The sequence below is a fragment of the Staurois parvus genome, unplaced genomic scaffold (assembly GCF_062004578.1).
Source record: "Staurois parvus isolate SC_StPar_1 unplaced genomic scaffold, SC_StPar_1.0 ptg000081l, whole genome shotgun sequence".
In the NCBI taxonomy this organism is placed as follows: Eukaryota; Metazoa; Chordata; class Amphibia; order Anura; family Ranidae; genus Staurois; species Staurois parvus.
The window spans coordinates 6,868,963-6,886,095 of record NW_028317877.1 but is presented as its reverse complement, the minus strand read 5'-3'; the positions used below and the strand labels follow the sequence as shown (position 1 = coordinate 6,886,095).

General features: G+C 45.4%; 1 protein-coding gene across 4 annotated transcripts in view; it reads left to right on the top strand.

The window, feature by feature from the left end:
• Positions 1-17,133, top strand: part of TIAM2 (TIAM Rac1 associated GEF 2) — a 386,278-nt gene that overhangs the window by 308,054 nt on the left and 61,091 nt on the right. The window lies entirely within an intron of this gene.

Sequence of the window (17,133 nt, the reverse complement as noted above, 5' to 3'; positions counted from 1 at the left end):
TTCAGCATTAGAACGTTTTACAGCTAAAATACTCCTCTACAAACCCTCTAGTCCTGGGTTTTTTTTCCGGCCAAAAAACATCCCTGCCAAAAAACCGGTGATTACAGTCTCTGTGTGCATGGACACATAGGATAACATGCTGGGGGGTTTACAGCTGTAGAGAAAACCATCAAAAGCCAAAAACAGCAGCTGTAAAAACGTCCAGTGTGCATGAGGACTTATAAATGACACAGCAGAATATAAGTTCATGTGGTTTCTGGTTTTGTCTCTGGGTGGCAGCAGAATCTGCCCTGAGAAAGTTACAAATTGACTGTACAGCTGATTCAAGTTAATGCTGAAGGTAAAGGTTTCTCTGCCACTTTCTGAGATAGGCTTCATTTGCTGCACAAGCCTAAAGATGATATGATCCATATATCCCACATAAAAAATGAAGACATAAGTTAAGTATTTGTTTTGGAATGTGATGTATTGCAAAGGTTGTCATTCAAACTCATTGAAGCTCAAGTTTGTTCTTAAAGCCTGCTATTGCTGAAGAGTTTGCTGCCTGGCTGTCATAAAGATGCTTTAGTTCCCAATTCTATTTATATTCACCTGGGAGTTTTGGGTGTTCCTGGCAACTAGGGGTACCACCTCACCCCTTTAAAACCGAACACGTTAATTACACAGGTTCTGAGGCTAGTTTATTGCAGATAAGGCACTAAATTAATCTAAATACCACCCTAATAAGCCACAGAAGGCGGGGCGGATTGACCATTTGGAAACTTGGGCACTGCCTGGGGTCACTAGGGGGCCCCATGAGATGCCTCTGGTACCTTTTTCATAGGCTTTTTTGAGTTTGGGCAAGGACACGGGCCCCATGATCCCCTATTGCCCGGGGGCCCCATGAGTTGTCAGTCCGCCCCTGCACAGAAGCTGAGTAAATAATAAATTTTTGGTTTTAAAGGGGTGAGGTGGCAACCCTACTGGCAACCTTTTGTCTGTTTCAGCACCTGCATTTGCATTCACCATTTAAAAAAAAAAAAAAATCCAACAAGCCTATTGGGACTCCTTACAATAACTACATCCAATGTGCAGAGTTATCACCAATAGAGTCCTGAAAGGCTGATGGAAGCTGGCAAGTGGTTTAACTCTGCAGCATTTGGAAACTGTAAAATATCAGATTTGGGTGGGTTTACCTTTTAACAGAGACCTTATTATTACTCTTGTTAGCAACTGGTGTCATTTGAGTTTGAGGCTCCATGCACACGGGACGTTTTGATAATGCTGGTAACAATAGCTGTGTAAAGTCACGTTACAAACATGAGTTTTTCAGCTTTTTTTTTTTTTGCATTAGTGTTTAGCAGCGTTTTCCCACGGTTTTTTTTTTTTTTTTTTTTATACCAAAAAAAGTTTTATTTGTTGTTGAAAAAACGTCCAAAAAATGCCGGTTTGCAGTGTTAGAATTTTTTACAGCTAAAAACCTCCTCTAGAAACCCACTAGTTCTGGGGTTTTTTTTTTCCAGCCAAAAAATGTCCCTGCCAAAAAACCGTTGATTACAGTCTGTGTGCATGGACACATAGGATAGCATGCTGGGGGGTTTACTGGCTGTAGAAAAAAACGTCAAAAGCCAAAAACAGCAGCTGTAAAAACATCAAGTGTGCATGAGGACTGAACTGCATAGAAGACTGAAAAATGTATATATTTGAATGTAGAGTAGGGTAGCCATAGATGGCTAGCAAATTACTGATGATTTCAGGTACCACTTATGATTATCTTAGAAGTGGAGGAAATGATTAAAGTACTGCTGGTGCGCTGCTGTCACATTGCATGAGAACTGCAGTAGCTTTTAGTTCTCGTGTAAATAATGCGCACGTTGCTAAGCATTAAAAAAAGCACACAAATTTGGTAAACATTCACTGAATCAGGGATATCCAACCTGCGGCTCAACACAAAATTTTAAATTTACTTAATGAATTATTTTATTTATTTATTTTTGGTGTGTGTGATTTTCTTTTTGTTAAAATGCATTTACACATAGCGACTACATGTGGGCAAAGAAAAATTGGACAGCATTTCTTTACTGGACTTTCATAAGTTTATATCTTCCCAAAGAAAAGTATCCCACTCTTCACACTCACGCCTTATTCTTGTCATCGGTGTTTGGCAGCACCTATATTTGTTCAAGGATGAAGCACACGAAGGGCAAAATTAGAACCAAAATATCTGATTAGCACCTTTTGAGAATTGCTACTACAACCAGATATTGATGCGTTCATTAAAAAAAAAAAACAGTATCAGATATGACACTAGTTTTGTTACCCTCTTTTTACTTTTATCATAAAAAATAATTACAAAAAAATGAAGTTTCATTACTTGGATAGGTACATCTATATCAGTGATCGGTAATGTGATCTGCCTGACTTTTTCTGCTCATCAGCTATTCGTGTTGTTAGTGTATTTTATGTGTGGCCCAAGACAAAAGGTTGGACATCCCTGCACTAAATAGTATTGTGGATTTTACATACTACTAACACTGCATGTGCCAGCAACATGAGCTTAGTGGATTTTCCTGCCATTTGCTAGTCATAGCAGAGCTCACTGTTCAATAGTGACACCTGGCAGTCATGGTGTCACATTTGAATATGACTTAGGGTTCATGTACACGGGACGTTTGGAAAAAGTCTTCTGAACGATGGAAACTGCTGGAAAATGTAGGTTAAAAACCGTCAGTTTAGCTGCATTTGCATACCATGTTTTATGTGCGTTTGCGTTTAGAAGCGTTTTTAAAAAAATAACCTCAGGAGACCACTGAAAAATAGTAAAAAATTAACTATTTCAGACATTTTGAGAGGAATATAGAGAGCAGTATGTGTTGAGATGACCTGTCTTTTCCGGTTGTATTCACTATGGATCCCATCATGAGCAAAATGCATCACATTCTACCATTTTTTTCCTTCATGCGAAACCTAGAACTGACTGCGCTGGTGTACTAGGTCTGAATACATGGAAAATGCTTTGCATGCATTTCTGATGATGAAAAAAGGCTCTGGACATGGAACAGTTGAAAAACGTTTATAAACGCGGTTAACCGCATTTACACGCGTTTGGCTTTTGAAACATCGGTAAAATCTGCTCCTGAACTCAAGTTTGGTGCGTTGAAAAAAAGACTGTAAACTCAACTGTCTGTAAACGACTATGTGTACATGTAGAGTTCAGGGGCTGCTGAAAAAAACCGCTGAACAGCTCCTGAACGTCAGTTTAGGAGCTGCAGTGTACATGAGCCCTTCTAGTTATACCCAGATAAAGCATGCGGCAAATGACAGGGACAGAATCCCTATTGCTACTTGTGCTGGGTCAGCAACTCAGAGGGTCATGTTTAAACCTTTTGCATCAGCATTTAAGCCAGGCAAATGCAATTCATCAATGGCAGGCCATAATTTCCTGTCTTTAAAGTGGACCTTCCTTCCCATTCATTTTCTATATTTTTGGCCAGCCCTCCCCCCACCATTCATTCTTGTCTAGGCAAGAATTACGTCAGTCCCTGTCCAACATCCCAGGAGGTATTGGCTCACACGCCTTGGCTGTGGGAGGGCAGAACTTGCTTGGCAGGGAGTAATTGAACTCCGCTGTCTGTGTACACCTGACTACCTTCTGAACTGATCCACCTTAATGGAAGAGGACTGATCCCCGTTTTTTTTTTTTTTTTTTTTTTGGGGGCGGACCGGATCAGACTCTGAGGTGGACACAAGTCCATTCACACAAGGAATAAATAAAGATAAGGCAAGTGAGTGCAAAACACAAACTATCGGCAGCTAGCAAGTAAGGCAATCCTCAGCACCTCAGATCAAAATATAAATAATTGGAATATGCAGCGCCATAAATAGATAATGTAATGTTGAACACAAAATCTCAGCATAATCGCTGGAACATAATATCAAAAAACCTTGAATACAAAAAGTCTGGTATGTGATGAATAAACACAGCAAAAAAGTTCCTGTGGATTGAACACATGTGAGATGTACACAAATAGCAGGAGCTTCAGAAGTTCATTTGATCTAAAATCCCGAAGAGTCTAGTACAATAATGCGCTTACCACAGGAACATACAAACTGAGCGTTGTATGCATGTCATCAGGTATACCATCAGCAACTGGAAAAGGCCTGGACAGCAATAAGAACAGTGACCGATCATCCACGATAGACACTCGGGGGCCTCAGCAAACACTTGGGGGTCACATCTGGTTCACCGGTGGGTCCAACGACATCCAGCCTCCTGGTGGTACTTCTCTTGAGATGGTCCACCTTACACGGCTCGCAAATAACGAGGCAAAAGGTACTAATGGTGAAGCACGTCTTTATTCTGATAAATCAACTTAAAATCAGTATAAAACTCACATTAAGAGTTTCAGGTATTCTCCAAACATATTCAAGGATCCCTGGTGGTCAGTGGTTCCCTGGTGATTACTGGCGTCTGCTGGGTGGATTCCCTAACATGTTTCGAGCTCCAAGCTCGTTATCAAAGGGGTCTTTGACCCCCTGATGACATGCATACAACGCTCAGTTTGCATGTTCCTGTGGTAAGCGCATTATTGTACTAGACTCTTCGGGATTTTAGATCAAATGAACTTCTGAAGCTCCTGCTATTTGTGTACATCTCACATGTGTTCAATCCACAGGAACTTTTTTGCTATCTATAGGAATGCATGGACCTTCCTATCAGGTTTGCCTAAAAAAAAAACTGACACGCGGACCTAATTGAATCGCCTGTGTGAAAGGGGCTTTACCACAAACTAGTACTTTGGCCACATAGAAAAGTAAACAAGTTTATTTTCTAGGGGGCACTATAGGCAGTATTTTCAATTTTCCTCCTTGCACCCTACTGCCCTTACATATACCCAGACTGCCCTGAAAACCCTGTGAAAGTTTTTTTGTTTTTTTTTACATTTTGTGAGGTTGCAAAAAATGTGCTGAACTCCATTAGCTTCTCCCCATCCCTATGTGACAGCACTGGTGCCTAGCAAGTGGTTTATCGAGTATCTAATGTTGCATCAGTGGAAGACAAAACCTGCCTATGACACAGATGAAACAGCTGTGGTAATTACTAAGGCAGTGAAACTGATCAAATCACCTGTGCAAAATAATGGAAATCCTGAAAACATGACCTGTTGGGGGTCCATGAGGACCGGAGTTGAGAAACACTGATTTACAGAGTTCTGTGAATGGGAAACTACAAGTCCCGACAGCCTTTGCAGCTGTTGGCTTTTAGTTTTCAGTGAACTACCACGGCACTGTTGAGCACTGTGGTAGTTCATTGATTCTTCCTATCAGTGTAAAGCTGCCTGCTCACATGAGGTATGAGCAGACAAATCACACTGACAATCTGCAGGAAACCTGCATGGCACAAGCTATCTGCTGATCGCTGGTGCAATGTTTTCCAGACTCCTAAAACAAAAAGTAGTAAATACATGTTTTGTTTACTTGCACAAAATGTACATTTATTATTTTATTAAAAGGGGAACTTATCCTTTTAAATAGTTTTTGTTTTGTGGTGTTCAGAAACAGTGTAGATCTGCATTAATGGGGGGAAAAAAAAGTGTTACTAAACCCAAGACCCTGCATTCACTATATCTGGTCTCCCACAGTACACAGAACATGGAAATGCAATTATGTTAGTAAATATAAACTGCTAAATACCTTTTCTCATCAGCAGTCTTGTGACTTCTATCAGTGTCCAGCAAAGCACTGCTTAAAGTTTGTAGGAGGAGTTTTCGTTCTCCTATAGCAAAAGGCAGAACCCTGACCTCTGTCTGGACAGTGCTGATTGGACCTGTGCTGATCACATGCACTCTCCCAAGAAAAAACAAATTCTAGCAATGCACACCAAACTGAGCACGTGCATATTGCCCCCGAGCATCTGTTCTATCAGGAGATATTTAGGAGACGCTGAAAGAAGGGGAGGATCAGAGAAGAGAGGATCAATCCTCCTTTTTACACAGTGTGGAGGATCAATCCCTTAGGCTCCACAGTGAATATAACAAGCATGCTTTACTGCATATACAGACTGATTTTACTGTTGCAGGTTTAGCAACCCTTTAAATTGGTTTAGAGGATTATAAACCAACCTATTATTGCAATAGGCAAGACAGACACTTCACTTTCCTATGCTTTTTATAAATGAGATCAATAATATGAAAAAAACGTGACAATAATAGTTTAATAAAAAAAAAATCAGGCCCTCTAAGAATAAAGCACTTTTCTATTAGTAAATTGTTCTTGTGATAATACATTTATCATTACTCATGATATTTTCAATTGCCACGAGCAGGGCTGGCTGCAAAATAATTACATGTTTTTCAGAGCGTTCAATGACCGAACAATAGCACTTTAGCTTTGCTCTTTTATTTTCTTGTAGATGAATGCCTGGCTTGGTGGGTGAGAATGATGTATTCCTACTCATTCTTCTTGTCATTGCCTCTTTATGACTCAGCCACGGCATTATATAAAATGATCATAATACACCAGATACTTTTAGAATGACAGGAACCATAGGGAAGGATGATTTGTAAATGTGCGCAGGCTGTGAGCCACATGATTGGCCTGCAAGTTTGGGAAGAATAAGGTGGGAGCTCTGTAAAAATAATTGAAAAAATTGTTTACATCATCTTTATGGCTGCAGATTCTTTAAAAAAATATGCTTACATAGATCTGAAACTTAACCAAGTTATGCAGACAGGGCTGCTATTAGAATCCAAGGGGGCCCCTTACAGTCAACCTGACAGGAGCCCCCCCCCAAACCACAGGAACCCATATAGCCAACCTAACAGGGCCCCCCATCCCCACCCCCACAAAAAAAAGCAGAGTTTACTATGCTTCTGTTATGAATGAACACATTGAGCGATCGGTACTGATCACTCATTTTGTGCATTCAGGAAAGGAGGGGGCTGGTAAATTTCTGGAACTGATCCCCTGTATGTCGCTCTCTGCAGCAGCTGAAAGCCAGTGGAGAGAAGTCGGTTTCCAGCTGCTGCAGAGAGCCAAATAGGGGATCGGTTCCAGTAATTGCCCCCCTCACCGCCGCGCCGATCACGCTTCCTGCCCATGTCCGATTCACCCAGCTGCCTGGACCCCCCCTGCTGGCCTGGGCCCCATACAGGAGGAAGAATGCATTTATTAAATAATAATCTTTTGGTTTCTCTAGGTAACTGTAACATTGTTCTCAGTTTATTGCTCTTACATAAATAATATTCACACGCAGTTTTCTCATACAGACACAAACTGTACCAGAGCATAAGCACTTTGAAAGTCACTACAATAAAGGAGGGTGTTTTTTCATATAGTGGTTTTGAAGAATCTCTGACTTAGAACAAGTATGCGGATAAGGACTGATGACTTTTCTGACCTGAAAGCATGTTAAAGCAGTAAGAAACCCCAAACCATAAATGTAATATATTGCAGCTTAACAATCATTAGAGGTGGTGGTTGCATTTGTTTGTTTGTTTTTTTTTCTTGGTAGGCTTTTTTTCAGTTTTTTTTTTTTTTCCATTTGGTGAGCTGGCCAGCAACACACCTGTGTTAGAGTGCATATACTTTGGATGAAGGAGCAACAAAGACACCTTTTGAACAGCAGCATTGTCAGACTGGGAAGGAGAGTGTAATATGTACTAGTCAAATTAGATCCACTACAAAAATTGAAGCCAAACAAAAGCTAACCATTTATAATCTGTTACAGCAAACCGTTTTTTGCTCCTTTTTGGGATAAAGTTTTACATAATTGAATAAAAGCTTATCATTGTAAGCATATCTGTCAGTGGTAAATAGTTTGTCTCAACCCTTTAAGTGCTACATCTGCAGGACAGCTTGTTCTGTTAAAAAAAACAAACAGAGTTACTGACTGGATCACCAGATGAAAATAAAGGAAAGCGAGCCTAAAAAAGAAAACAATGCAGCCATCACACCTAAGAATTGTTAGGCTGCAATATAATAAATGGTTGCTTTTGGGTTTAATGCTGCTTTAAAATAAAAATATAGGTATACTTGGTATACTTCTTTTTTTTTTTTTTTTTTTTTTTTTTGGTATTTTCATTTTGGAGAGAGCTGGCGAGGGTTATAATCCCTGTCAGTTTTTCATGCCATCCTTATCCCATTGGGGAGATTTACCTTCACTTCCTGTCCCATTGTCAAAACAGGATATGGGAGAAAATCCCTGCTAATGCTAGTTTCCCCATTGGAAGGTTTCCCTTCTATTACAGCTCTGGAGACAACCCAAAATTTGGGATTTTCTTTTACTTTTGGTGATAATGGTAAACAGGACAAATAGGGTGAATTTCCTTAACAGGGCAGAGGTAGTAATAAAAACAAGGGTTCTATGCCATCTCCACTCTGTCTAAAAACTTAAAGTATAGCTACAGGCAAAACTATTTTTTAACGCCTGGGACTACAAATACTGATGCAGAAGGATAAACACTACACCCTGGCTACTATAATATTCTGAAGTTCATCAATGGCAGAGTTAGAACCCCAATAAAGATGTATCAAGATATATCTGTGTATATCTGAAGGGCATCTGGAACTGTGGTGATGGGGGTATTTAAGGTGTGTTGGCAGTATTTAATTGTCATGCCTTGACAAAGCTGATTGGCGTGCCCTCAAAATGTGCATCAGTAATTGCTGTTTGCAGTAAAGGAGCTTTATCTTGATGATTTTACTTTTCTTCATGCAGAGTTGGGGCCCATTCACACCAAGCTGATCAGTTGCAGTGTGTTAATTGCATATGAATTACCACTTGCCTACCAGGCACTTCTACCCCCTTCCTGCCCAGGCCAATTTTCAGCTTTCGGCTCTGCTGCACTGGGAATGACAATTGTGCGGTCATGCAACACTGTACCCATTTGAAATGGTCAAAAAAATTCACACAAATAGCTTTCTTTTGGTGGTAGTTAATTGCCACTGGGGTTTTTATTTTTTGCACTATAAGCAAAAAGAGCAAAAAAATTTTAACGGTTTTTTGTTTCTGTTATAAAATTTTGCAAATGGGTACATTTTATCCTTCACTGATGTGCATTCATGAGGCAGCACTGATGAAGCGCAACTGATCGGCCGTACTGATGGACATTGATAAGCTGTACTAATGGGCACTGTTGGGCGGCACTACTTGGCACCTTTGGGGCTGCACTGATAATCAGGGCACTGATTATCACTGCAGATGTCCTCTGTGACACTTGCCGGTTATCAGGAGTACTTTACTCGCTGTGACAGCGTGAGAAAAGTGCTGCTGATAACCGGCAACTGTATTTACTTTGTGATCAGCCGTGTCATTGGACACAGCTGATCACGTGGTAAAAGGCCGCTGTGATTGGCCTTTTGCCTTGTCATGTGATCAGCAGTGTCCATAGGACACAGCAAGCACAAAGTGCGCATGGGGAGAGGGGTGCGCATTCTGGGAGGATGTCATATGATGCCCTCCCAGAACTGGACAACCGGTCTGTAGCCGTCATTTGGCTATAGTGCGGTTGTAAAGTGGTTAACATGCATTAAGTTTATGCAGCCCATTCATTCAATGCACCACTTTTGGTAGCACAGTCCACTGCACTGTTACTTTTGTGGTGCACTGCCATGAATTTGCTTTCTGTGATGGAATGCCATTGAAAATGAATGGCACTGCAATGTAGGTGTAAATGAGCTTTGTCTGTAATAGCTGCAGTAAAACATTGTAGGGGACATTTCATGAAGCAAATTAGTGACAGTCACAAATCGAGCTGTGTTTACCTTCACAAAGTCTCTGCAGCAGGTTCACAGATCTGTGCATCTCTATTCCTGGACAGCCAAGTGCAACAGTTTGCAAAGTTCAATAACCGATTATTACTGAAGATATAACAGACTTCCACTCTAAACTGACACATATGTGGTCAGGGTCAGGTTTCATTCGGGCACTCCGGCTGTATCTGTCTCAAGATGTGTCTCACCTTTCCTGTTTAGCATTGCTTTTAGAGATGAGCGAATTATTCAAAAATTCGGTTCGGCTGATTCGCCGAATAAATTCGCTTCGAGCCGAATATATTCGCTGCGAATTTAACTTATAAAAAGGGTGTTTCTAGGCTTCAGAGAGCCTTTATATTAGTGCAGAACACTGTACCTTTAATTTAAATGCCCTTGGAGTCTGCTGGGGAAGAGAAATAATACTGTCAGTCAGTATGACATGCAGATGAGTGCCGTCGATCTTAGAATCACCGCACACTTCACTCATTTGGGCAGTCACGGGGCCAAAACCAGAGTGTGGAGCCACAGTGTGGCGGTGGAGGCAGCAGCAATGGGAGGCCATACAGCACCCTATGACAAAATGGAACCCACCAGCAGTGTGAGGAGACCTGAAAGTGGCACATGGCAGAGTGTGGCGATGGAGACAGCAGCAATGGGAGGCCGTACAGGGACCCATGACACACTCTGGACCTGGCAGCAGCATGAGGAGGCGGTACAGGGGCCCATGACAGATTACGGGCCTGGCAGCAGCATGAGGAGGCGGTACAGGGGCCCATGGCAGAGTGGCGGAGCGTAAGCAGCTAAAATTGAAGGCCATACAGAGGCCTATGTTAAAAAGTCCCCCCAGCAGCAGCGTGGGGAGACGACTATCAAGAGTCCAATGGCAGAGTGGCGGAGCAGAAGCAGCTTCAATTGAAGGCCATACACAGGCCTAGGTTTAAAAGTCCCTCACAGTTAATTCCAATAACGAACTCTACTCCTCCGTGCAATCTAGTTACGAGACCCTGGGCAGGTCTGGGTCCAATTTGTGGTAGAGACTGGTTTTGTTCAGCCATGCTTGAGCGAGTAATAACAGGTCTGTGCTGCCCTTTGGTGTCTGGCTTAATGCGCACAACACTGAACGTCCCAGCGTTTGTCAACGATTTGCCGTTAAGTGATGCAAACCCGCTGAACCACGTTCATGAGGAGCTGGTACAGGGGGCCATGAATCAGTATGGACCTGGCAGCAGCGTGAGCAGACGACAGAGGCACATGGCGCAGGGTGGCGGTGTAGGCAGCATTATTCTGAAGCCATACACAGGCCTAGGTTAAAAAGCGGAAGCCGTCAGCAGCGTGAGCAGACGACAGAGACACATGGCGCAGGGTGGCGGTGGATGCAGCAGTATTCGGAAGCCAAACACAGGCCTCGGTTAAAAAGCCGAAGCCGTCAGCAGCGTGAGCAGACAACAGAGGCACATGGCGCAGGGTGGCGGTGGAGGCAGCAGCAATGGAAGGCCATACAGCACCCTATCACAAAATGGAACCCACCAACAGTGTAAGGAGACCTGAAAGTGGCACATGGCAGAGTCTGGCGATGAAGTCAGCAGCAATGGGAGGCCGTACAGGGACCCATGACACACTCTGGACCTGGCAGCAGCAAGAGCAGGCGGTACAGGGGCCCATGGCAGAGTGGCGAAGCGTAAGCAGCTTAAATTGAAGGCCATACAGAGGCTTATGTTAAAAAGTCCCCCCAGCAGCAGTGTGGGGAGACGACTATCAAGAGTCCAATGGCTGAGTGGCAGAGCAGAAGCAGCTTCAATTGAAGGCCATACACAGGCCTAGGTTAAAAAGTCCCCCCAGCAGCAGTGTGGGGAGACGACTATCAAGAGTCCAATGGCTGAGTGGCGATCCGGGAAGTCAGCGTTGTGATTGCAGATGCAATGCAGAGATTCTATGAGGTGATGCCGTGGGTGCGAAGAAGATCATATACCGTCGTACTTCCATCCATAAGACGGAACAACCTGCGAACCGGGAGCTTTATTGCCCTGACCCGCTGAGCAGCTTCTGGGATACCCAAGAGTTTGGCTTCTGTGGGGAATATGGTTGAAAACTGAAACTTAAAGGCATGTTGACGGAAGGGCACCAGTGTCAGTGCTCCGGAGGGAATATAGCTTCAAAGCTGACACTTAAAGGTATATCGACGGTCAGAGACCACAGGAAGTGGAGCTTGCGTCTTAAATCGACTGAATGTGGCAGACGTGAAACGTCTACGGGCCGTATATGAAACGGGTTGTTCCTCTTTCTGGAATAAGTGTTGGAAATGGCCACTCTTTTTGGTGTGGCGTTTTGTCTATTTAATTCCGATAACTGACTCTACTCCTCCGTGCAATCTAGTTACGAGACCCTGGGCAGGTCTGGGTCCAATTTGTGGTAGAGACTGGTTTTGTTCAGCCATGCTTGAGCGAGTAATAACAGGTCTGTGCTGCCCTTTGGTGTCTGGCTTAATGGGCACAACAATGAACGTCCCAGCATTTGTCAACGATTTGCCGTTAAGTGATGCAAACCCGCTGAACCACGTTCATGAGGAGCCGGTACAGGGGGCCATGAATCAGTATGGACCTGGCAGCAGTGTGAGGAGACCCGAAAGTGGCACATAACGCAGGGTGGCGGTGGAGGCAGCAGTATTCGGAAGACATACACAGGACTAGTTTAAAAAGCGGAAGCCGTCAGCAGCGTGAGCAGACGACAGAGGCACATGGCGCAGGGTGGCGGTGGAGGCAGCAGTATTTGGAAGCCAACCCAGCAGCGTGAGCAGATGACAAAGACGTACATGGCAGAGGATGGATCTGGCAGCAGTATGAGAAGGCGGTACAGGGGCCCGTGGCACAGTGTGGTGATGGGGGCTACAGCAACTGGATGCCAGAAAGTGGCCGATAGGGCTATATACTGCATGGAATTATAAAGTTGTAAAGACAGCGGCCTATAAGGCTATACACACTATAACAATCATGACTTGATTGACCATTGGCCTATAAGGCTATACACAGCATGAATATCATGACTTATTCTGAGAGTGGTTTGGAAGGCTATATACAAAAAGTAATTCATGAGCTGTCCGGACAGCGGACAAGAAGTACATATATACAAATCAATTCATCAGCTGTCCAGCCAGCGGCCTCAAAGGCGACACATATAGAAAGCAATTCATGAGCTGTTCAGACAGCGGCCTCTAAGGCGACAGATATACAAAGCAATTCCCGAGGTGTTCAGGGAGCGGCCTGAACGGCTAGGTTATTACTAAATATATTTTTGTGGCCAAACATCGGCCTATAAATAGATGTCTACACAGTGACAAAAAAGTAGGTCGCCTTACAGCGGCGTATCTTACAAATTGACATTATAAGAAATGGTTTAGACCAAAAAAAAAAACTTTGATGCGATGCTATACCTTAGTAGATTGTGGAAAGTCGACAAGTCAAGTGTAACTGTGTACATTACAGAAAATTTTAACAAGACAACCAAACGTGGCCAAACCGTGACCGATACAACAAGTTAACAATGTAAGAAACAGGAGGGGGCCAAACCGTGGCCAATAAATAAACAGTCCACCTCATTGATGAGATGGACAACACGTGTCAAATATTTAAAAAAATTGCTATTCCATCGGTCTGGAACTGGTCGACTATAAATAATTCAAAAGTTTAAATTCATGTGACAGTCGTCCAGCGACGTATAAATAATTTAAAAACACCAATTCATGAGGGGCCCGACCAGCAGAGTATAAGTCATTAAAAAGGTTCAATTCATGTGATGGTCGTCCAGCGAAGTATAAATAATTTAAAAACCCCAATTCATGAGGGGCCCGACCTGCAGAGTATAAGTCATTAAAAATGTGCAAAACATGAGTCGGCCGACCAGCAGCCTCTCAATAAAATATATATACAAATGTACGGATCAGGTGGAGGTCTTCCATTTGTCCCTAATAACATGTTTGGGGCATGATTCATGGCGGATTTAGTCAGTTGTGTCAGGAACTGGTGGTTTGAAATCCAGACTAATCCACGCCTGATTCATTTTCACAAACGTGAGTCTCTCCACACTTTGGGTGGACAGTCGTGTCCTCCGCGGAGTTACAATACCTCCTGCCGCACTAAACACGCGCTCCGATGCCACGCTACTGGCCGGGCATGACAGCCTTTCAAGGGCAAATTCAGCTAGTTGGGGCCAAAGGTCAAGTTTCGTTGCCCAGTAGTCAAGGGGATTGTCTACCTCGGTTGGCAGGGTGCTGTCCAAGTAGGCCCGAGCCTGTTGTTTGTGGTCCTGCTCCAGGTCCACCTGATGCTGCTGCGGCTGGTTAGTAGTTTCCTCACTGCGCTGGTGAAGAAAGCTACTCATCATCGACTGCAGACTGAGGCAGCCGCTGCTGGTGGAGCTGCCACTGCTCCTACCACCCCACCCCTCCCCTGCTGCCATGGCAGAGGAACGCGAGCGCACAGGGCCCACAGTGTCTGAGGATGGACGTTGGCGCAGAAAGGCAGAGACCAACTGACTACATAGGTGGTTTTTATAGTACTTTATTTTGGCCTCCCTCTCAGCAGGTGTGAAAAAGGCCACCATTTTTGAACGGTAGCGAGGGTCCAACAAGGTGGACAGCCAAAAGTCATCCCTCTGTCTGATGGTTATTATTCGGCTGTCGCTAGGCAAGCAACCGAGCATGCTATGGGCCATTTGTGCCAAGGAATGCGAGGGACTCCCTGCCTCCATCTCCACAGCATACTGCCACGGTGCGTCTGGGTCCTCTGTCTCCTCCTCCTCCTCTACCAGATGCTCCTGCTCCTCCACTCCTGTCTGCTGAGTGGAAAAACCACCCATTTCACTCAATAATTCCTGAGCACCAATGTCCTCCTCTACCTCCTCCTCTTCTTCCTGTCCTGCCCCCACAGGGGTCATGTGGCGTTGAGATCTGTGCGCCACGTCTACCGCACCCTGACCAGCCATTGTTAACAGCATTTGTTCCAGGACGTGCAACAGAGGAATGACGTCGTTCATCCCATAGTCCTGCCGACTCACGAATAGCGTGGCCTCCTCAAAGGGCCTGAGCAAGCGGCAGGTGTCACGCATGAGCTGCCAATGGCTGACATCTAAGTTACACAGGGGAGTACCTTTATCCGCTTGTAACATCAGGAAATCGGTGATGGCCTTTCGCTGTTCGTAAAGGCGGTCTAACATATGTAGGGTTGAATTCCACCTTGTTGCAACGTCGCAGATCAGGCGATGCTGTGGAATTCCGTTCTGCCGCTGCAGCTCAAGGAGGGTGTGCTTTGCGGTGTAGGAATGGCTGAAATGCATGCAAAGTTTACGTGACATTTTAAGGATGTCTTGCAGTGGGATGGTGGATTTTAGGAACCGCTTGACAACCAGATTGAACACGTGAGCCATGCATGGCGCATGGCACAACCTTCCTTGACGCAGAGCAGACACCATGTTCTTTCCGTTGTCGGTCAACATGGTTCCGATTTTCAGTTTGCGCGGAGACAGCCTGTCCAAGTTGCTGGTGCGGCTGTGCCGGCACCACGTTCACCCAGTGGGCCGTAAATGACATGTACTGTCCCTGACCGTAGTTACAGCTCCACACGTCGGCGCTGCCGTGCACTTTGGCAGAGACCGACATGCTCAAAGACTGGACCACCATCTCTTCTACATGTGAATGCAGGGCTGGCACTGCCTTTTTGGCGAAGAAATGACGGCTTGGCACTCTCCACCGCGGCTCGGCACAAGCCATCATTTCTCGGAAAGGTGCTGAGTCCACCACTTGGAAAGGGAGGGACTGCAGCACCAGCAACTTGGACAGGAGGACGTTCAGCTTCTGCACCGTCGGGTGCGTGCTCGCAAACTGTTGTCTCTTGGAAACGGATTCCAAGAAAGACTGCTGACGGAATCCGTGAAGAGGAGTAGCAGGAGAAGGAGCATCTGAACGAGCGGAAGATGCCAACGAGCGACAACTCCCCTCAGCAGAGGTGTTGGAGCCTTGACTGGCTGATAGAGGGCGATTGACGTCGGGTGACGGAGCAAGTAACGGAGCGGGTGATGGAGCGGGGGCTGGGGCAGGCAGAACCGCCGTATCTTATCACGGTTTTCCCAGGCCACCGAATGGCGACGCTGCATATGCTGACGCAACGCTGTAGTCCCAACATTGGCCCCCTGGCCACGCTTGACTTTCTGGCCACACAGTCGACATACGGCTACGTTTACTTCCTCGGGCGGCTTGACGAAAAATTGCCACACCGCCGAGTAGGAAACTTTGCCCCCGCTACTCCTCACTGGCTGACTGCTACTTCCTCCGTGCACACCGGCACCACTACTGGCCGTGGTGGTAGGCTGCAGTGGAGCTGGTGCTCTACTCCGTGGCCCTTTGGCTCCACTGACACTGCTGCCTCCTGGGCAACCCACCGACTGTTTTGCTCGCTGGCAAGCTGGCACCCTCTTCTCCTGATGATGCGGAAGCAATAGCCTGATGACGACGAGGCTGCCAAGTGCGATCAGCCTCATCATCATCAATTAGGGTCTCCGCCTCACTACTAGCCCCCTCGGCTGCGTGTGGGTCAGGAGACAGACCTGTCTCTAGACCGGCTACCGAGCCACTCTCCTCGCCAGTACTTCTTCGCCTGGCTGCTGAAGAGGCGGATGTCTCCCCCCGTTCCTGACCGCCCTCTGTTAGCTCTTCCTCACTGTACAGTGGGGCTGAGCCCACAGCATGCGATACTTCGCTTGGTGAGGGAACACCAAAGGACAGGGGCAGGTCGAGGACACGTGATTTCAGTGGGCTTGCTCCCGGGCCATGCCAACTAACGGTTGTGTCTGACGTACCCACCGACCGTTGGCTGTAGGTGTCAGAGGTGACCTGGGAAGAGGAAGACGACCGAGTCAACCAATCGATGACGGCAGGGTTGTCGGTGGAGACACGACCGCTGGATGACACCGGGAGCACTGGCCTCTGGCTGCGACTAGTGCTGCCTCGACCCCTTCCTCTGCTGCCACGTCTGCTCGCTCCTGAAACATTGCCTCCTCTGCCACTCCTCTGCGTGTTGTCTGACATACTCTTTAATTCAATAAGCACCCCAAAAATAAAACCGGATTTAACTCTTTGAACGTACAATAGTGGTTGTGAAGCAGAAAGTCAGTTTATTGTACACAATCGGTCAATTGCAGTTGGCTGGAAACTGTACGTTTAGGTCACTGGAATGCACTAATCACCCAAAAAATATTACCGCCACCCGGCGTGTAAATGGATCTAACTCTTTGAACGTACAATAGTGGTTGTGAAGCAGAAAGTCAGTTTATTTAGCACAATCGGTCAATTGCAGCTTGCCGTTGGCTGGAAACTGTACGTTTCTGTCACTGGAATGCACTAATCACCCA